The sequence below is a fragment of the Malurus melanocephalus genome, unplaced genomic scaffold, assembly GCF_030028575.1.
Source record: "Malurus melanocephalus ecotype Western Australia unplaced genomic scaffold, MMel_1.1 scaffold_7, whole genome shotgun sequence".
Lineage (NCBI taxonomy): Eukaryota > Metazoa > Chordata > Aves > Passeriformes > Maluridae > Malurus > Malurus melanocephalus.
This window is the reverse complement of record NW_026623239.1, coordinates 5,071,963-5,094,419: the sequence shown is the minus strand read 5'-3', so window position 1 is coordinate 5,094,419 and position 22,457 is coordinate 5,071,963. Positions and strand designations below refer to the sequence as shown.

Below are 22,457 nucleotides of genomic sequence, written 5' to 3'. Positions count from 1 at the left end.
CCTGCCCACCAACCCTCAAAACAAAACCAAGACAATGGAGATAGGGAGCCAAGGGCCGTGAAAGAGTTGGGACCTCTACCTGGGTAACCCAATTATGCAGAGATGCTGCCTAATAGTCTTTGGATCCTGGGCTTCTGTTTGATACTTTAACATTGTTAATGATAATTCTTTAGTCTGTAATAGTAGGTCATTGCTATGGTTACTCTACAATGGTGCAACACTTCACTTTCCCCTTCAGCTATTCGTTGAGACCCGGTAACTACATTTGTTGCCTAGCAACAGTTCTGTGACAGTATCACAATCTGGGGGTGACAACAATGAGGGACACAGTGGCCATGGCCTGTCAGGTGGAGAGGGATGCAGTCCAGGKTGGATGATTGTCCTTGCAGGACGTAGGGTGACCATCAGTCCCTGGGGATACAGGGCGGCTGTTCTGACACAGCACTGGCTGCACACGCCCTTCACACCCCTGTCAGGATGCTCCCCTCTATGCATCCATCCACAGAGCATCCTTGGTGAGTCCATGCACGCCGTCCCCTCCAGAGAGTCTTTGACGGAGGCACTACCTGTCACACTGCACGCCCCTGCTCCCTCACAGGCAGCCATCACACAAGCACCTCCAAAAAACGCTCTCTGGAAAGACACTACTTCCCACACAAAGAGACGTTTTTGTACAAAGAGCATACACGTCACGTGCACACACAGATTTTCCTCCCCCTCTCTGCACTCACTGTACGGAGACAATTTATGAGTCTTCCAGAAATTTCCCACATGCTCCTTTTATAAAATGCTTTCCACCTTCAAATTCACCCATTGTTGTAGAAATTCTCTTTGCTGAGAGGCAGTACATCCTATCAAGTGATGGACTTGGCAATGTTGGGACAACGGTCACTCTGTGATCTCAAAGGTCATGTCCAACAGAAAAAATCCTACAATTCTGTSTTGCAGGTGGCTTTCAGTGCAGGTCACCTATCCAATCCCCTAGCCATATTCACTAAGACTTGTTCCCTACCTTGGAAATACGGAGGCATCCCAGCACAGCAGGAGGATAAAACACAACCCTCCCAGCACAAACTGCGGCCTAACAGACATGTCCCTGAGGTTATGGCTTGGCTGGGTATACTGTAACTGCCCACTGTCACCTTGTACATGAAAGTCAGCTACCACAGCTGAGTTTGTGGAGGGATAGGCTGCACTAGCACACCCTAAGGACACTCTGGAGTGGGGGTTTCACCTGCTTCTCACATGCTTGTGTCACACCATATGGTAAACACCACTTTTGAGCCCTGAAAGCAGAACAACTTTCCATGTGGCTTTCTGGTCCCTACACAGACATTTCCCACAAAAACACATCTTTATCATTTGTGCCTGCCTGTATCTCTGTCCTGATTGTAATAATCCTCATTAGTACCCATAGGATTAAATTAGAWGAAAATATAGGCAGTGAATATTGTTTTTTCTCCTCTTTCTTTCTCTTTCGTCTACAACCTTCCTCCTCTGTGAAAGCCAAGCATAAAAACAAAATGACAAAACAGTTTCTGAGACATCCCTGTCTTTCTTCATCCTGTCTTCTGCCATGCACTTTCCACATGTCCTCAAGAGAGATCATGCTCACATTCACTAGCGTTACTGAAACTGATTAACCTACAGCTTTCCTGTGGCAACTCCTCTCAACCCACTCTTCTCAAAAAACAATTCAAGCTTTGAGTCTAGAGGGACTCAATGATTCAGCAGTCTAAAGTAATTTTAACACTCCCTATTTTCCCTTTCCTAGTAACAATCTTACTGGCAGATGAACAATTTCCCTGGTGATAAAATCACTACAATGGATATTTAGTTTCCAGGATTATGATGATTCTTTGCTTGATTAATACTGCAATAAGAAAAGCTTGCTAAGTATCTGCCTTGGCCCTTTATAGTCATTTTTAAAGGTCAAATTTTGCCCTTATGTATTCACATTCAACTACTACTAAAGGGAGAGCCCTAAAAATTTAACACTGCACAGACTGTGCATTTATGATTTATAATAATTTATATTTCCAAAGGCTTGGAAAATTCAACTGAAGCAAGTGGAATTATGTCCTAAGGGTGGCAACAGATTTGGCCATAAGATTATTGTCAGAGGAAAAATATCATTAACAACTGCAATCTCAATTGCGTATTTAGCAGTACACAGATCTAAGCTAAATGCATCTATTTTTTTACAGGAAGAATAATTTTCAAGAGACAGACAATAAGAAGCAGTTGCTCTAAAGCCAAGGTCCTGTGAGATAGGTATTCTTAGGGCTCACGGATTTCAACAGCCATGATGATAAACCACATGATTCAATATATTGTATTAATTGATGGGCTGTTGCACAGCATGTAGTAGATTTCAGATATTAATTCTCTGAGAAATCTTAGGAGCATGCCGCATGGAAAAGAATAAAAAACCTGTTAAGTGTGGGAAACAGCTAGAATATTCTAAAATATGCAAAGGCTACAACGGTAGAGCAAAAAAATCTAAATCCCTCCTAGTTCCAGCCCCACAGAGAGAAATGACAGAAATGCCAAAAAGCAAACTAACATCCCAGTTGCCAGCATGGAGAGATGTGGGGGGAAATGAATGTACATTTTAACATATTGTGGGACCAATAGCGTGTAAGGTGAAATGAGTAATGACTGTAAAACAGTGAACAATTTCCAGAATCAATTTACCAAGCACCACAAAGAGATATAAAATTAGAAATAATGAAGACTTGCCAATACAGTTGTTGATACAGAAAGTCAGGTAAGGGAATATTTAAAAAAAAAAATAATATCCAAATCATCAGGGCTGGATGACCTGCTTATGTGGGTTTTCAGGGAATCAGTTAATGACCTTGCTGGACTACTGGCAATTATTTCTGAGAATTCATGTACAATCAGGTAGGCACTAGAGGACTGGGGTGGGTATGAAAAGAAAAAAAAAATTCTAAATTGAGAAAAGGAGAATTAATTGAAACTAACTACCACACATTAAATTCATGTCTGAATATCAGTAAAGTTAGAGATCAGCATTATAAAAGATTACAAGCAACTTTTGGATAACAGTAGATACAACAGACTCAAAGTTGACAAGAACAGATAAAATCCAAACTTACTTAACTAACAAAAATCAGCAGGTGAGATACTTATCTATCCATTGCTGCATTTTCCATACATGTCAACCTGGCAACCCTAGGGCAGCGGGAAACAATGGAATCACTTAAAATGGCTTATGACCTTCCCTGCTCTAATAAGCTGCAGTCAGTCTTATGTCTCACTTGCAAATCAAATGTTTTATGCCAGTCAAGGAGCCCCCAAACACTTAAGATCTACGGTAATGCAGCTCCCAAATGTGTGCTGCCATCTAGCTCTAGCTGCCAGCAGCATGTCCACCAGCACCTACAGTACACGTGGCATCTCCACAGGGCCCAGACTCAGCATCTCATCTCATAGATGCAGAGTTATGCCTCACTCATTGTACATTATCTCAGACTCCAGAGCACTGGCACACTTCTGAGGAATTGGGTAAAGCATTTGAGAAGACAAATAAATAATATGGTGTTGAAAATGTATCTATGAAGTCCCAGAGGGACTTGTGTTTGGGCTCAAAGTCTTTTAAGGTTATTAGTCATCTGAAAGAATATTGAAAGTATAGATGTTGAATATAGGAACAGGATGTTGAATACAAGATAGTACAAACGGATGAAAAAAACAAAGAAATAATAGTAATTAAAAGGGCAGCCTAAATGGGCAGGGAAAATAGAGAAGAAGAAAAGCAAAGATTGAAACTGGGAATGGTGCCTGCAGGGGTGGCCATGCAATATGACCAGGTGAAGGATCCTGATGGCCATATGTACAAACACATGCAAAGATATTTTCACTGTCTTCCCTTCCCACTTCCACTCAGGAAAAGCAGCTCTTCACCCAGCAAGGCTGACAAACTCCTCTGCCTGAAACCAGAGGGTCTGCAGAGAGAAGAGCTGTGCAATCCACGTAATTCACTCTTGCAGAGCGATTACTGGCTGTGCAGGACAAAGGTGCCCTCCTACGGCGCCTGCCCACGGTGTCAGACAAAAGCCTCCCCCCGCGGTGCTCAGAAGATGCACAGTACAATGGTAGCCCCCCGCCGCGTTTACAAGATGTGTGGGACAAAGGTTTCCTATGCTGCACAGGAGCTGGGAGAGATCTTCATACATGCCTTAGCGCTGAAATATTTCTGCAGAGAAAAGTTTCCAGCTTGAAAAGCTTCTCCACAGACACTAGCCACAGGGCTGACCTCGGGTCTGCTTCTCTAAGCGGCAGCTCATCTCTAAATAGCGCGGGCTTCAAAATGAATTAAGGGTGTTCCACGCCTTGGGGTTTAGTCCCCATTGGGATGGTGAATTCTGCTGCTCCTCAACAAGATCTTGCTCAGCAGAGACTTTGCTCTCTGTGATCACAAAATGCACTGAGACCCCGTCATGCTGCAAAACRCCAGTGCAAGTAGTTTAGCCATCTTGTCCACAGACACAGGGAAAGGTTGTTTAAACATTTATGATTCAAACTACATATATAAAAGGCACTCAGTCTTATCAAAACTTTATTTCAATGGTTCAAAGGGTGAAATACAGATTTKTGAGGGCATTTGCAGGATCGGAAACATTTTAAACTCTATTAAAAATGAGAAACAACCCAATTCATTCCTCCTTTACACAGTAGCTAACAGGGAAGTCAACTCCATGCGACCGGCGTAGACAAGCGTGATAGACCCTTCAAAAAAGGATTTTTTCTCCTGAAAGTCATGAATCAATGGGAAATTCATTCTTTCTCAAATTATCCACACACACACTGAGGAACTTCTTTAATTCTTAGGTATTCAGTTCTGCAGTTCTGTAACTGTGCATCAACATAACAATACTGTCCAAATATGCAGTTACATGTGAGAAAGACATGCTTCCTGCCTGTCCTACACTCATTTTTCTGTATGCTAACAAATTACTTGTGTATCACAAAGCTATTTCTAAACAGTTTAATTTTTTTTACCCTTGAATACGTCAGATATTATCAAGTATGACAGAACTACTGTTACTTCATAACATTCCTCCATGTATAACTTCTTTATCCTGTTGATCTGCATGGGAAGAAAATTGTGTCTTTTCTGACTGTTTTGGTCTACTGATGTAAACACCCAGGTCTCAAACTCCAAAACACAAGACACTCTCAGACCATCACCAGGAAAGCTAACAAAAAAGGAAACAAAAAAAAATATGGCTTAAAATCACTCAATAGGTTTGACCAAGAAAATGAGAGCCTAGGGAAAAAATTGTCAATGAGTTCATTAGGTCATGATCTCTGAGATCCAAAGACATTAGGGATTTTCACATAAGCACTTCCAGGTGCCACAATGGTAAAGAGAGGTTAAAAAATTAAGCAAAATTAAGAGATAAACAAAACACCAATTAATGAAATGAAAGCAGTAATTTCTGAGGGGACATAAAAAAACCCCAACCCTAAAACACTCCCCAAAGTTTGATGTGTTTTTTTGAGAAATGAAATACAGCTTATTAGGTGGGCTTAGAAAATAAACTGGTTAAGACTCAATATTCAAATAAGAAAAAAATGGCAATGCTGAAGACATTTTCTACTTAGTTATTATCTACTATGACATAAACCAGTCCTTATTTTTGTTGGACATGTGTTATCTGTAATAATCTTTAGTGGGATGATGGAAACAGAGCAAGAGCATCCTACTAACTCAGAAGAAAGATTACCTCTGAACTTCCATACTTGCAATTGGCTTTTCTTTAACTCCTTGTTTACAACACACCAACTTCCCATAGGAATCAAGTGGTTAAATAAAGTAAAAAAAAATATTTAGTAAATTCCTCTTGCCCTCTGAGAAACAAGATACAAAGATTCACACAAAAGTTAGTGAAGGTCTGTGAAGTAGAAAATAGATAGAGTCTAACACGGCCGTCATATTCCACTACTCTTCATTAAATACTGAGGGCAGTCCCATGAGCACAGGTCATTTGTTTGCTCCTCTATGTGTGAACTGGCCAAACAAGTGAAACTTGTCAGGTTGTTCTTTCCCAAGCACAGGTTACCATCAGTCAGGCCATTTCCTGGATCACCAAAGTCAATTTTTCATTGGGTCACCACAGCAATTTTCTTTGGAGTATATATTAAAAAAGGTAAAAATTAGATACCAAGTACCTATAAGGTCTTTGCAGTAAGAATAAGGCACCCAGGACAGAACTGCTATTAATATCAATGCAAATAGCCATAGCAATACAAATTGGGCATAGCTGCTATAAAAAAAGGGAAAAATTCACAAAGGCTGATTAAAAAGCATTTCCAGAGATAAAGACTGTGGGCTGGCCTAGATTGCTACTCAGGGATAAACAGTCCTGAAAAGCAAATTTGTTCTTGGGTGCAAAATTGCAAATCTTCTGGACAAATAGGCAGAAATGSAGGCAAATGGGCAAACCCATGTAGAGCTACTCCTATCTATGCAATGAATACAGTGAGAGCATCTGGCCACGCACACAAGCAGAAAACACCAGATATGGCAGGTGGATCCAGACCCTGGGAACTGCAGAAGAGCTATGGGGTTCTCAGGTGGCATCATTTTCACAAACACCTCTCCATGGTGCTGTCCCTCCCAGCCCCACTTTCGAGAGGCACTGCGAGAGATTCAGATACCCATCACAGGTCAAAGACAGCATCAGGCAGGCAAGCTGATAACAGCCAGATGAGATTACAGCAAACCAGAACTGCCCTGGGATAGTGGCTGTTCCAAGGGAATGGTGGGGATGGGATGAAGATGTGCAAACTCAGTCTTGCATTGCTCAGGGGTTGATGTGCCCTGTCAGTGTTACAGCATCCTACCCCCACTGCCAGCTGAACCAGACATGCAGTGTGTATGTGTGACTGAACAGCACTCTCAGGGGCAGCAGTTTCCAATGCAAGGAATTTTTGCTGGAGAGCAAGCCATCTCCTTGAAGAAGGGATCCAGCAAAGAGGTACTCGATATTACGCAACTATAGAATTAAAAACTCTTGTTAAAATGGTGCAATATGCAGAGAGAAGTAGGCAGCATTTGAAATTGATATTGATATATATGTGTGTCTCTCTATTGCTATCTTTGCCCCTATCCCTATACAATCTTTATAAATCTATCTCCAACTACATGGTATCTGTATTAAATCTATATCAACAACACTATCTATCTATCTATCCCTCCACTTACCAATTCACATTTGTAACTCCACCCTTACCTGCATGTAATGACAGGTACCAAAATTCCTTACCTGACAAAAATGAGGTGGGACACTCAGGTTACATGTTTCAAAGATGTTTTTGGGGTRAGAACATATCTGTGAAAGGCACGGGATCTCATCCATGGAAGTTAAGAATAGGTCAGACAATGTCTTAGGAATATTATGGGTACAGTTGACCTCACCAAGGGCAATGTGGACAAACTAAGCAACTTCATGAGTTTCTTTCTATCCAGCCCTGTCTCTTCTGTGACTTCACTGGCTTTATTTAAGCAGCATCTAAAACCAGTTGTATTAGCAGGGTACTTCACAGTAGCTCTGAAGCATTTGAATAATATTGTCTTGGGTTTAAACCTGATTTTTCCCAATCCGAGTCACGGCACCAAAAATGTCACGGTTTGGATTGTGCTGTAAGCCAAAAAGCACTGCACCCACGACGTTCTCTCCTTTCCCCCACCGGAGAGGAAGAAGGGAGAGCAAAAGCCCAATTATCACGAAAATTTATGGCTTTCAGATAACATAACATAATTGAGAGAAAGATACGTATGTGCTCCAGAGAATGGTCAGACAGGTTGAATAACTTAAGCTGCAAAATAGATTTATTACTAAAAACTACTAAGAATACTACCGCACCGGGGAGGGGAACAAAGATAGGGAAAAATTTACAAGGAGAAGAAAAATAAAAATGGACATTTTAAGACACCTGTTATCCTTTCCGGGACCCATCTCTTTCCCAGGTTCTCCCTCTCCACCCCCCATGTCTTCTCGCATACAAGGGGGGCAGGAATGAAAGTCTAACATAGATCAAACTACTCATTACAGTTGTCATCCAGCATCATAGGAGAAGCGTTCTTACAGCTCCAAGCTGTGGAAGGTCTTTTCCCAAGAAACAGTGTATAACTGCTGATGGCAAGGGAGTCTTTTCTTTACCTCATAGGAGAAAGGAAAGAATGTTCCTCAAGGCCAAACTGCATTGTTTCGGTGGCGTAAGACCACTATCACAAATCTCCTGGCAGAACACAGCTTCTTCTAAGCATCCACTTACTTCAGATGTAGGGCGGGGGCATCTCCTCCTCCCCACAGAACACATTTTCTTCTTAGTGTCAACTCACTTCATACGTCGTGGGGGGGCCAAGCCTCTTCCCCCTTTTTGGCTCCTGATCAGTTCAGTCCAGTCCTCAAAGGTCAGGTTTTTTTCCTCAGAGCAAGGTCGCTCTCCTTTTCTATACAGGTCTCTCATTGATGAAAAAGTCCTTTCGAGAACAACTTATTCTCTCCATGCTCGAGAACCGTAGCAACAGCACAGCAACYCATCCCATMTTCTCCTTACTGTGATCCTGGGTCTCCATTTTTCTTCCTACATCTCCTCACCGTCCTGCTCTGTTTTTCCCCAGTGCATGATACTAAAACTAAATACTAACAACCTAAACCTACATGGCGGCCTCCCCTATCTTTTGAATTCTTCTTAAGACAATACGTCATCACAGAGGTGTAACCAACCTGTGCAATTGGCCCAGGCCTGAGCAGCAGCCTGTCCATCAACCTCAGAGCCACAATTGGCTCTAAAACACAGGGGGTAGGGCTCCTTTTGCTGGAGAAGAAGGAGAAAGCTTCTAGAACATCCTCACAGAAGCCATCTTTGTGGTTTCTTTGTCCCATCCCCTCACCACCAAAAATTGGACCGAGTAAAACCATGACAAATATATATTAGTGAGATAACTCAATTTTTTAAATGCACATTCATTTTTATCTGTAATGAATAAGACAAAAAAATCTATATCAAATTGCAAGTAACAGCAAAAATGAAGTATTTAGCATTTGAAAGCAACAATTTTCTCAACTAGGAGAAAGCAAAATTGTCTTTTAAATATAGGAAATTTTGACCTGCTCAAAACTCAACACTTCACAAGAGAACATACATCCACAAGGCTTCTTGGGTGAAAATCAAGTATTCAAGCCTCAAAGCTTCCACCGGTTATAAACCTGAAAAATACTAATTTACCTGACAGATCTCAACACGCTGCAGCAGGATGCAAGCAGTCAGTTACACCTCCTTCTCAGTGCTTTGCAAAGACACATCTAGCCAAATTTTGTAAGGAAGAAATCATCATTACTGTGCTTTTGCAAACTGAGTGGCTCAGTCAAGCACAGAAATGGCCCTGAGCTCTGCTGAGCCCATAGCAGGAGCTCTGTTCATGCAGCAATGTTGCCAATGTCAACAAGCATACAGAGTTTAYAAAATATATTTAAACACATCTAAAACATTCCACAGCAATACCTGCCTTTAATCTCAAATCCTCAAGGGCTGATTTTTAAATCTGAGTTTATTCCAAAATCCCACAGCTTTTCATTGCCTATGGGGCAGAGACCTGAAGGGTATACACACTGCTATCTTGTGAGAGCACCACTAATGCAAGAAATTTTGTCACTGATATCAGAGCAAGGGAAATAACCAGCTGCTTAGAAAAAAGCTACTCTTTGTATGTTATGATTATTTGTTCCTAAATAGCAATTATGGCATGAAACATCTGGAAGTACCAGCAGCATGAGCATAAACCAACACAGTTTTGGTACTCTCCAAAAACACAGTTGCCAATGCAACACCATGGAAATGGCAATGCCTGCACCAGAGAGCAGCTAGGAAAGGCAGCAGTGCTTTAAAATAACATGTCATGAAACATGACATGAAACATGGGTAGAAACACCCCATCTACTTAAGATGTAAAAAGGTTTTTAACCATTATCAGGGTAAGAACATACTGCTTGCCTATTTGTGAAATTTTGGATCCAAGAACAAATTGCACTAAAGCACTTTTAAAGTAAAGCAGCAGAATATAATTTTATCTTCTTTCACACCAGAAGCAGAGCTTGAAGACTGGTGTGGATGCTGACATAGGCAGCTGTGGAAGTAAAGAAGATCTTCTGAGGGATGGGAATGAGCCTGTGTTTAAAGAACAAACTGCATTGAGAACACGCAATGGGCATGAAACACATCAAATGCCCAGTGTGTTTTTATGATTTTAGTGAGAGTCTGAATTAATGTACTGCAAGCCCATAGTGATTATTCATGTACTGCAAGCCCATAGTGAAATGAACATTGGAAAATGTTTATAATACTCCACAACAAGAAATACTTCAAAAGCTATTTTTCATCCTGAATTTTTTACTTGGATTATAGTGTCTCATCGTATGTCTGCAGACAAAAGATTACAGTCAACACAAGTCCAAAGTATTTTCATGGGTACAATGGTATTCACTAAACCATATGCTTCATCTTAGGATTACTGCCTTTGGCTGGCTACAACCCAACCCAACTCAACCTAATCAAATGTAACCTAACCTAACCTAAGCCAACCCAATGCAGCTCAACTCCTCCAATATGCCACTGGCACCATCCACCTTCTCCCTGGTCCTGGGGAAGCCACAAAAAAGGCACTTCCCCTTCATTTGTGTTCATAGGCTAATCCTGTGTAGGTTAAGAGGAAAAAAAATCTCAAGAATCCAGGTGCTGCCTCTGTAGTGCCACCTTTGATCCTATGGGAAACATAACCTCATCTCTCTCTAGTCCTCCCCTTCAGATGGCTGCCCCTGAAAGATGGTGGAAATGGGATGAGCAAATGGGCTAAGATGGGACTGCTGACCTGCTTTCCTGCTTCTGCTGGGCACCTACTTCAGAAGCTACCACCTGCCAAAAGAGATTCACCTCCTTACAGAAAGAGAGGCAAAACTGAAGAGCTCAAATCCAAGCGATTCTGAAAATCCCAGTTCAACCACTCACCACATGCTGAGGTGTCTAACCTCCACAGACACCTCAACTCCTGACCTTAAAGCCTATACCTTACAATGGTATCACTTCTGTATATGCTCAGAAACACATCAGGATTGACTGTGCAAATACTTCCATGGGTCTCAGGCAGATAGAGTGTTTCCCTGTGCTCCTTTCCCCTTGCCCTGTAATGCTGAGTAGGTGTGCAAGCCCCAGTATTTTCCCTCCTTCCTGCAGTTTCATTTCACTCGAATCCCCTCCTACTCCTTGCCTGTTTTTCATCCACCGAGACACCTGTTTCTCCAAACCACCTATTTTGTCAGGACATCCACTTTTGAATCCCTCTTCCACAGCTTGTTCACAGTGAAGCTGTTCTTGAACTCAAGCCCAGTGCCTGGCCTTGATCTTTTTGCATCTCATCCACACACTGATCACAGCTGTCTTTTTGTCATGACCCACCAACTTCTGCCTTTTTCTGACTTTGCTTCAGCCACTTCAGCAAGACCTCCTCTACCTCATTGCTAGTGCACCCATCCAATTTCTCCTGACAAACACCTTTGTCTTTTAGTTGCTGGCATCAAACACATCATCATTCTCCATGTTTTCCTCTTTCTTAGCAGCAGAAGAAAGTCCTAAGTCTGACTCTGGAAAGTATTTTAAAAAGCTGAACACACAATGCCAMCCAGGTGTAGTGGTGAGAGCAGAAAAAGAGGACACATTTGTGAAAATGCAGTTGCCCTACTCTGCATGATCAGAAAAGTGAGGTGTTTATCTCCTAGGTGAGATTGATGATTTCATGGGAAGTGCAAGGCATTTTCTTAGTGACTTGACGGAAAGGTAATATATCTGAGTTTGTAAAATGCCATGGAAGATGAAGCTGCACCACCAGAACACAAACACCAAGTAACAAAAGGAGTTTAAAAATCAGGTTTTGGGAGTAACTAACAGACTCCCTTAAGTCTGATAAAATTACAGTTACGTCAAGTAAGTATAAAAAGATTTCTGGAAAAAATAAATAAAAATTTGGAGATTTGAGGTGTGAATAACCCTTGTGCACTTGCATAAATTACTTGCAAGTAATTTATGGCTAATCCATGCCAGATAAATTTTTCTCATTTCTATTACACCAACTGTTGTCTATATATGTACACATATTCCATCCCCTCCATCCCGTGCATTTAGGACTTATATGATCCACTTCTAGGGATCTGCATAGCCATATTAATGAGAAAAATGGCAAGAAGACAGGGGTGATTCACCAGTGAATTTACACCAATATAGTGAGGGTTAACTTTCTTTTATTAGTWTGACCTTTGTTGGCTGTTGTTAATGAACATTCTTGAAGAAGGCAAGTGACTGAACCCAGATGGTGGAATTTTATCGACAATGATCATTGTTGTGGGTCAAGTATGCCTGTGCTGCAATCATAAAATTAATAACCTCTACAACAACAGCTTTACACATGGCTATCTCAAAAGAATGCCACTTGTGTAACTCACAACCTTTGGATATGTTATTTATAATTTATACCCAATTTGAAGTGCAAAGATTTTTCTCTCCCACAAGTCATGGTAATCAATACAGGTCTGCACCTATTACAGCCTGATGAGGTGAAGTGTGTGGCAAGGACCAGCTGCACCAGGCAAACAACACAGCTCATAAACATGGCTTTACAAAAGAGATCTCCAGCGGCCATTTCCCACACCTACTCTGTGAGAGCGAATAAAGGAGGAAATAATTCTGTTTAGGGGTACCATCCCTGCTTAGTGTCGCAAACTAAATTAATTGTGCATTCACCTCAGAACTGCTCAGAAACCTGAGGGATCCTGGCATGCCACATGGATTTTAGGCTTCTGCACCCTAATTCATAACACATCAAACTCAATGCAGGATACTATGAAGCCCCTATATCATGGAAACTGGTAATTTAAGACTAAACACTAATTCACAAAGATTTTGCAGATGTGAGTTACACTGAATTTAACTAAGCTTAATAATATCGCACCTCCTGTGACTTAACCTCAGAGATGTCACTTGAGTGACTGTTTGAAATTAATGATCATAAAGCTGCATTTCATTCCCTGCTTAACCCTCCTCGTTACAGCAGACGGCAGCTCTGCCTGGAAGTGCTCAGTGCGYGTGCCTTGCTTCCTACCTCTTCTGAACAACGCCACCCAAAATCAGTCACAAGTGATGCTCAGGATGCAAGGGCAGCAAGCCAGTCATGCAGCAGAGAGTTCAAGACAGGCATCAGGTGGGGGAGGCAGTGAAGTGAGGCRCAGGCAGAGCAAAGCCGAAGGCAGCCGTACAGCAGATGAGATGAGAAGGCATGTTGTGTGCTGGCATGCGCTGACCTCTGCCAACAGCTCTCCTGACATCCCTGTCTATGCGAGTCAGACATGAACATCAGTGTGGGAGGTGGGTCTGCCAACAGTAGGAGGGAGAACTCAAAAGTCTGGGATGAACGTGAAGAGAAATATTAAATTCATATAAAGAAAAAAAACCCACCCCAACCAAACAAATCCTTAAGAGCCGAGGGTGGTCAGTGTGTGTGACTGGTGGGGCCCCATTGCTGAGATCTGGCTGGAAAAAGCTCGGCGGGACCCAGGAGTCAGTGGGATGAGAACAGATAGGGGTTTCTCCCTGAGGGAGAAACTCAGATCATGTTCTGCTTTGCAGCCACTGGAAAAACAAACAAGGACAGAAAACAATCCTAAAATCAGGGTCTTTCTGCTAATACAGTTTTAAACATCCAGTTGCAGAGCAGCAAAATTCTAGCCATTCCATTTAAATGCTACACTAACTAATAAGCTTCATTTGGGAGACCAGATTTATTTCAAATCAGGGACTTTGCTAGTACCCTTTAAAAAACAATACAATGAACAATATCAAGCTCCAAAGCTGTATCTTTAAGTTGACACAGTCACTTCAATGTTGAAGAAACAATTTATGATTTCCCCACTCACCAGAGGAAAAATAAAAATCCAAACATGCAAAGAGAGAAAACAATGAAGCTTAATGACCTCCATGTATTTCCACATGCAATTTTCACTTCAAAATAAAATCCTGCTCTAATAATTGATCTTTCCAAGAGTTCTCTTCCAGCAGAACCAGTGCTGCTGAGACAGACTGGGGAAAAATCAAGCAAGATTTCTTGTGTTATGGTAGAGATTTTTTGCCAAGCATTTAGTAGGTTCTGAAGAAAACTTTACTCTCTTCCAGCCAGAAAGATGGTTAAACCTTGGGAGCTGGGGAAGAAAACAAAAAGTGCCAGGAAAGTCTATCTGAAAATGTAAACCAGCTGAAATATTTAAATAAGTTTCAAAATTTGGTGGTTCAAATTATTTTCTTTTCCTTGTACCAAGAACCTCAGCTTTGTTTTTTCATAAAATTAGGACAAAATAAAAAGAAATTGTCAAGGTAGCTTTTCTCTGAAGAATCAATGAACTGGAGTTACATAATCTTGTATGAAAATTATCCGTTATTGCTACAGTTGGCCTACAAATATTACATTAAAAAGGCAAGAAGAAAATCATGTAAGTACATTTGGGAAATTCTTTCATTGATGGCCCATGCACATCTCGTAATACTTTTTGCTCTATTTTGGTTTAATTTGTCTGAACCACCATAGGCTGATTTTTTCAAACAAATTTAAAGCAAACTCTTGACGTATAAGGAAAAAGACTTCCTCGTGAAAAGCGGGATTGAGATAGGAGCTGAAATTTGTCTAAATAAGAGCTATATCACTATGCACAAATGCACAGGAAAGTACATTTCGACAGTCACTGCTCATAAAATCTTGCAATGAGTTAGCATGAAAACTGTCTCCTGTAGAGGGAAGTTAGAGAAGAGCTCATATATGAACACTTGAGGAAAACCCACACTGCGGCTGGAGCATTCCCTGTTAAGTCTGAGGAAAATGAAACATTACAACCACAAAACACTGCCATACAAAACTAAGAAAACATTTATTTTTTCACTCTGTTGTGAAAAGTGAAAGGTCTATGAGTGACTAAAAAGCAAAGACCTTGGAGTCAACAACATCCCCATCTGTTTTGCCATGCTTTACAGTTCCAGAATAATATAAACACTTCACATCAGTGTCTCTGCAGCCACGATTGTTAATTTCCACAGGAAGCAAATGAAGTTTTACAGTGCAAATATTCCTCATTTTCATGGACTTCAGAAGTGATTTTCCAGGTTTGCATTCAGACTCACTGAAGGCCTACAGGATTCCCTCTGAGGAAAGACTGCTAATTGAGGGGACAGAATATTGTAAATAGAGGGTTTGCTCTTCTTTGTGAAGCTGGGGAAAGTAGCAGCCAGGCAGCTCAGGAAACTTCGTGCCATGCTGAGGTCTGTGCATCTGGACAAATGAAATGGGAGAAGGGGTAGAAATAGTCTGGGAAGAATGGGTATGGTAGAGAAGATTTACCCCTTTTTCCTGCAAAGAACTTACACCCCAAGGCAAACCGGCTTTCATGCCAAAATGTGTTCAGCAAAATAAGACTGCAAGAGCATCTCCTCTGCAGCTGCAAGAGGAGCAATGAAGCCTGCTCACCAGGATCATGCCTTCTGCAGCTGCAGAAACTTTCACAGAGCTTTGGTGTGAAGGACACCCTGCCCCATGCTGCACACCGACAAGGTGCTCCCGCTCTTTCACAGGAAGAGAAGTAGGGCATGTAAATCCACAGTCCTTGTGGTGGAAATGCATCCCATCCACTACCATGGCAATAGCTGGAAACATCAGGACTTGTCCTATAAACCTAGGTGCAAGGGCACTGGTGAGAAACATCTTGCTACTGGTCTAAATTAAGAATAACCTCATCTGCCATTAATTTTCATATTTTCTGCCCAGGCGATACTAAAGATGCACCTTGAAGGAATCCTATTGCTCAACTTGCACAATGCTGATTGGGCTGTACTTCTAATGTGCATGCAAGTACATAAATTATGTTTCAGAAAAAAAGAGATTCAGTAAAAAAACCCCACCAAATCCCACAACAAAACTAATAGAATAAATCTGTGGCAGGCATGCTTAACCAATCAACTAGTTGCGACAGCTTTGGTATGGTCTGAAAAGTGCTGAAACCAAATGTTTCCTTATAACATCCCTTACTTAAGGTGGGTTTCTGAAATACGGAAAGAAGATTATTTTTAATTGAATTTAGTATCCCAAATGGATCACAGAGAAATTCCTTTGTGTATAATGACTTTTGTGTATAATGCAAGTAAGTCCTCTGTAGTTTGGGTTCTTAATAGTTCCCTTTACAAAAACTTGTTTATAAATTTTGCCATGCTAAGTATTTGGGATGAGAATTCCCATGCTCTGTCTCTGCCTTAGGCTGATTGCTATTATTTTTTTGTTTTCTAGTGACAGGATTTAGTCACTTCAGGAAATAAGATTGAGGGAAAACATATTTTGCCCCTGTTGGGAGGAATAAAAAACCGAACAAACAAGAAAAGAAACAAAAGGTCTTACAAGAATTTTACTGAGCAGCTCCTATGTCTCTGCTCTTCATAGCAACAGTTTGAAATTTGGAAAGTAAGGTTCCTGTTGTCCTTTTGCAGTTCCCATGAAAAAAAACAGCAAGCTTTCTGCCTAGTCATAAGCCTTTGAAAAATTTCATTTGCACATGTTCAGCACATAGTCCCCAGAATCTGGAAGTCTAAGCGGCCAAAGATTCATCTAAAGATGCTGTTTGCAATGGACAAACTCCAACCCAGAGAAGACAGGGCTAAGCCAGACTTTTTTTTTGTCTCTGCTGCTCCCAGATGTTGCAGTATATTGTGGCATCAGGCACAGGAACTAAGTGCAGGCAGCCCTCTGTCCTGGACTCTAAATGCTAGGAGAAAAAGGGGAGAAGGGGGGAAAAAAGAAGCCTAATGTAAATAGAGAGGAGAACACTCTGGGGGCAGAGAGATGAATGAATCGGGACAGGAGATTGACTGTGTAAAAAGATCAAAGAGAAGTGGCATAGGAACACCAAGGAAGGTGAAGGAAACACACCTGCAGGAGAAGGAAAGACCTTGAAAAGCAGGGAATTGGCTGTAAAAAGAGGTTAGAAGGCAGAGATGAGTGACAGCAGACAGTCTGGACACAGCAGAGACAAGAGAGCAGACATGGAAAGGAGGAGAGGCTCAGCGGGACATGACTTTCCAAACTAGTTAAGAGCTGCCTTGTGGAAGACTCATTCTCTCCAGGCAAAGACAAAACTGTCAGTGCTTCATTCTTCCTTGGCTGTGGTTCACTGAGAAGGTGAAAATCTACTGCACTAACACTCTCAGCAACTTTACCTCACTTCACCAGTCCGTGTGTCTGAGCCCAAACTCCCTATCCGAAATTTCCACCTCTGCAACTGACCTGCAGCCATGGAATATCACATGATAAAATTGCCTTTCCTCATTGTATTKTGGTTGAAGAAAACAAATTACACATAGAAAACTGTATTAGGAGAATATTTGAAGCGTGCATGCTGAAGGGACAAGTTAAGGACATTCAGTTTAGTCAAAGTCAAACTGGTTCAGGCAAAACTGAAGAGGACTGGTGGTTACTGCTGCTGCTCTGGTTGCTGCTCTGGTACAGCTTGTGCCGACCTTGCAGAGAGCGTTATGCTGCCCTTGAGGATCACTTGTGCATTTTTCCACCAGACGCCTCTGTTGACCTGCAGCTATTGCGTGGGAGTAGAGAGAGCTAGTCCAAACAGATGAGGCTTTTGCAGCAAAATGTGAAGTAATTTTATTTCAACGTGGTACAATCAGTAAATGAAGGAGAATGTAACACAGTTAGGTGTGTTCCACACTCCACAGACTGACTCTGTGACAGACAGTCCACAGAGTGACTCCAGAACGAGTCTTCCACCCAGGAAACTCCTGTTGTACTTCTATGAAATGTGTATTGGCTATTACATGGGCAGTGAAAGAAATTAGGTGTTTCGAAAAATCCCCAGGTATTTAAAAAAAAAAAAAAAAAAAAAAAAAAAAAGGTTATTTAAGAAAATATCAATAAGGATAATGCTATTAATGGAAAAAAACTTCACAAAGCCCCAAGCTCCAAGCAGGATTTTTTTGAGCATCTGTAGGTAGCAGTCTCACTGCAAGCTGTGATCTTTTACCACAGTTCACAGCTGAGCTGACTCTCTAATCTTTGCTAGTGGAAAGACACACCTCATGTGGTTTCTTACATCCAACATTTCCAGGTCACCTAAATTCCCAGTAGCCAAAGAAGGGCAAAACTTCCCCTAATGGTCAGTCTAATATTTTTATCTTAATCTATGCAATGATAACTGCTATTTTAACCTGAAAGTGTAGTTGCATTATGTAGCTGTGATTGCTGTAAAGAGTAAGAGGTAATACAGAAACAACAGTTATAGAAAAACATACGAGATACACAAGAAGGAAACTGAAAGCCATAAAACAACACAACTGAAAGCTTTATGTTTCTATTATTTCAGTCTTTCCTGAGATGATGACCGACAGTAATTTGACGACATCATGGATCCCTTAACTATACTGAGTGCAGCAACAGGACCCTTTGCTGCAAACATGCAAACGAAGTGACGTTGGTTTCATACCAGTCTGTTATTCTGCTTTCCTTTCTGTCCAACATAAACCTTGTCCAAGCTAGAACAACTGCTTTGCAAGCCAAACTGTAACTTTTTCCTAGGGTAATTTACGGTCCACAAAAAATTCCTGATACACTAGCTTCTAAATTAGCAAAGGAGCTGAGTAATATTGGAGATGGGTTGAATGGACAATTCCAAGCGACATCACAGGTTGGCTTGGTCTGGGGATGCACAAGCCCCATGGTTCTCCAAATCTAGTGGTACAAGAAAGGATCTGTGGAACTGCACTCTTCAGGGGTCAAACTGCCTTTGAAGAACACAACATAGGCAGGACCACGAAAGTATGAAGCATAAAATGTTTCTACCTTGCCATTGTTTGCTCTATAATGAGCTTCAGCTGGTCTGTAACTTCTAACATAAGTCGATCAAAAGTTTGAAAGCTTCATATATTGCTGGAGCCAAGAATGGCTGGTCACTAAAAGCAGTATTGTTCTGTAACCACATCACATGCATTGGTAGACTCATTCCTGAAGTTTGCTTCCATGGCTTTAGATACAATTACTTACTTTTTTGACATTTGGTTAACAGAACAGTGATAAAGAAAATGAGCAAATGAAAAAAAACAGTATGCAGAATCATGCAAGAGATCATAAATGGCAGATTTAGTATCAGCATTGGCAGTTTTGATAATTATCTTACAGGAGAGAACACTGCATMCAAATTTTTACTTTGTATGACGTAAGATGCTATGACATGTATGAGTTACTTGTTTTGGAATGACAGCCATGCACTGTTTCTTTCCCTGCTTCCGCTGCTAGCACATACATTTCTGTGTTAATATGATAGTATTCTTTGAATGAGATAAAACGGAAGGATGACTTAGCCACAGGCCACTGAAACTACCTCTGAAACAAGCTGAATCAATTACTCCCCCAAAACAATTTAATTGATCAATTTCAAATACAGGAAATCCGCTGAGTCCAGTCAAGTCATACAAGGCTCAGCTTCAAAAGCAGATACCTAATGCTCATACAAAACATGTAACAAGCCTGGTAAATTATGAAAGCATTAATATGCCAGAAGAGGAAATCACCCTATAAACATTCACATTCAGTACCAGATTTGCAGCAATTACACTGCTCATGCAACATGTTACCATTTAGATAAAACAACACATGTTGCACACTCTTATCCATGTTTTATGGCCAATATATTTTACCAACTATTGTTTGTTGCTCTGTTTACTAGAGCCATATCACACCATTGATCCTGGACTTGGCAATGACAGATGTTGCTATACATACTCACAGCAGGATTTTTTGCTTAGCACCACAGGATGCTCTATCTTGGCTCTTTGCAGTACACAAACTGATAATGCAAAAATACCAGTTCTTAGTGGCTATGAAAAGACATAATGTTATAGCACCCTGATTTATTTCAGCAGAAACTCTTAACCCATTAATTTACTGGTACCTTTTTAATTTCCTAATACAACAGGGAAGAAAATGCTGTCTCCTCCAGCAGGGCTTATGTGCAGATGTCCAAACAATCAGTGCTCTGGTGTGCATCAGCCTCTCAACTATTGATCAAAATTTTCAAATTACTCATCAGATTATCAGGACAAGAACTCTTCTACTCCCTTTCTCTTGAATGCAAACTGGGCACTAGCACAAACATTTTTCTCTTAAAATAGCAATATCCCATCTGTTTAACTCTCTAAAGTGATAAACTCAGCACTAACCCATTACAGAATGTCAAATGTGTGTAAGATATGAATTAGTTTGTTGAACAAATCACTGGGCTTTACCAATATTTTTGGGTTTTTCAAGTTCCTCCTCTGCAAATATCTACCCCCCAAAACTGAAGCAATGTCATTAAACATAGAAGACTAACTGGCATGTTTCTCAGGGATTAGGCAGGTAACAGTGAGTTTTCTTCAAAGAAAACTGATTTAAGTTTGATTTAAAGACTATCTTAATGTGGATAAAGTGTGGGAACAAGAGTGTGAAAAATCTGAAGCCAGAATAAAAGTAAGACTAAAAGAATTTAGCTTTTCACTTTTTAAAAATAAATACTTGGGGGAAAAAAAGTGTTTCATTTTGTAAAATTGACAACTTTGAAATCCATACAGGCCCTCTTATACCCTCTTCAAAGAAAATAAAGATGGATCATTGTGCAAGCAGCAAAATAAATTTCTGCTGTGGCACTTTTGCTAAGAGGAATATTTGAGTTATGAATGAAATTATGAAAACTTGGCACTTTCACAAAGCCTCATTAACAAAAAATATACTGCACATCAGGTAGCAGTGCTTAAACCCACTGCTATTTGCCTTCCTTTACACATGGCATGGTTCACAACTCTAGAGTCATGGGGATCAAATGTCCAATTGATGCCTTGGGATCTGTGTCCATCACTTGGAAGCTTGAAGTTATGGGGCATGATATTGCATGATGAAGATATTCCCCTTCAGACTTATCTGTTTTCTTTCATGACATCAAAAACTAAACCCACCAAAATTCTTGAACAGTTATTTCATGTCTCTGATTCATTTAGAAGGAAGAGGCCAAAGTCAAGCTTGATGAGCCAAACCCCAATTGGAATCCTTGATGATATTACAGATATATGTAGCTTAACATTATTTCAGTGTGTCACACTGTCACAAAGGGGCATTCTAAGTAATAAGGTTGTATGCTGAATTATCAAAGATTCATGTAGTAATGTACCAACATCCTTTATATAAAGATAATCAAATTTGAAATAACTGACATGTCACCTTGAGGAGAAATTTGATTTATTATTTGCAAAGTAATCCAGAAAACAGTGAGATGAGCTGTAAGAATTACTTACGCTGACTTCAGGACATTAGTTTTTGTTGTTGCTTTTCTGCCTGCCCTAAATAATAACAAACAGAACTTTGTGCTGTTGAGTGAAGGTGAAAAGTGGTTTCTTAGAAGTGTGTGGCTGTACAAGGGTTGTTTGTTTGCCTTTAATAAATGATATGTGACAGAGAGCACAAGATGGTGGGAAGGCAGCTTTCTTCATTGCAATGATCCCATACTCGATGGGGAATGTTGCCAAAAGTCACATCAGTTCATGAACTTCCTTGCTTGTTTCTGCGGGGCAGGACCTGCTTCAGTGAGACTAGATATAGTGCAAGTAGCATGCACGTTTTCAAATGTTACTCAGTTTAAGTGCATACATGTCGTGGCTTGAACTGGGCCAAAAGCCAAAGAACCCATGGCGTTCCCTCACCCCTCACCAGAGAGGAAGAAGGGAGAGCAAAAGTCCAATTAACATGAAAATTTATGGCTTTTAGATAAGATAACATAACATAATTGAGAGAAAGATATGAATATACTCCAGAAAATGGTCAGACAGGCTGAAAAACTTAAGTTGCAAAATAGATTTATATTAAGGACTACTAAAAAACTACTGCACCAGGGAGGGGAGCAGAGATAGGGAAAAATTTACAAGAAGAGGAAAAAAAAAAACCTGGACATTTTAAGACACCTGTTATTCTTTCTGGGAACCTGGCTCTCTCCCAGGTCGCCCCTCTCCACCACCCTGCCAAGGCTTCCCCATGCAAAGGGGAGCAGGGATGAAAGTCTAACATAGATCAGACTACTCATTATCGTCTAGCATCATAGGAGAAGAGTCCTTACAGCTCCAAGCAGTGGGAGTTCTTTTCCCAAGAAACAGTCAATGTATAACTGCTGATGGCATGGGATTCTTTTTCTTTACCTCGTAGGAGAAAGGAAAACAGTTCTCCAAGGCCGACTGCGTTATTTTGGCAGCCTAAGGCCACTATCACAAATCTCCTGGCAGAATACAGTTTCTTCTTCTAAGCATCCACTTGCTTC

The 22,457-nt window shown here is 40.8% G+C and overlaps 1 protein-coding gene across 3 annotated transcripts in view; it reads right to left on the bottom strand.

The window, feature by feature from the left end:
* The window catches only part of FAM172A (family with sequence similarity 172 member A), a 256,196-nt gene that overhangs the window by 2,821 nt on the left and 230,918 nt on the right, over window positions 1-22,457 (bottom strand). The gene's annotated exons all lie outside the window — the stretch shown is intronic.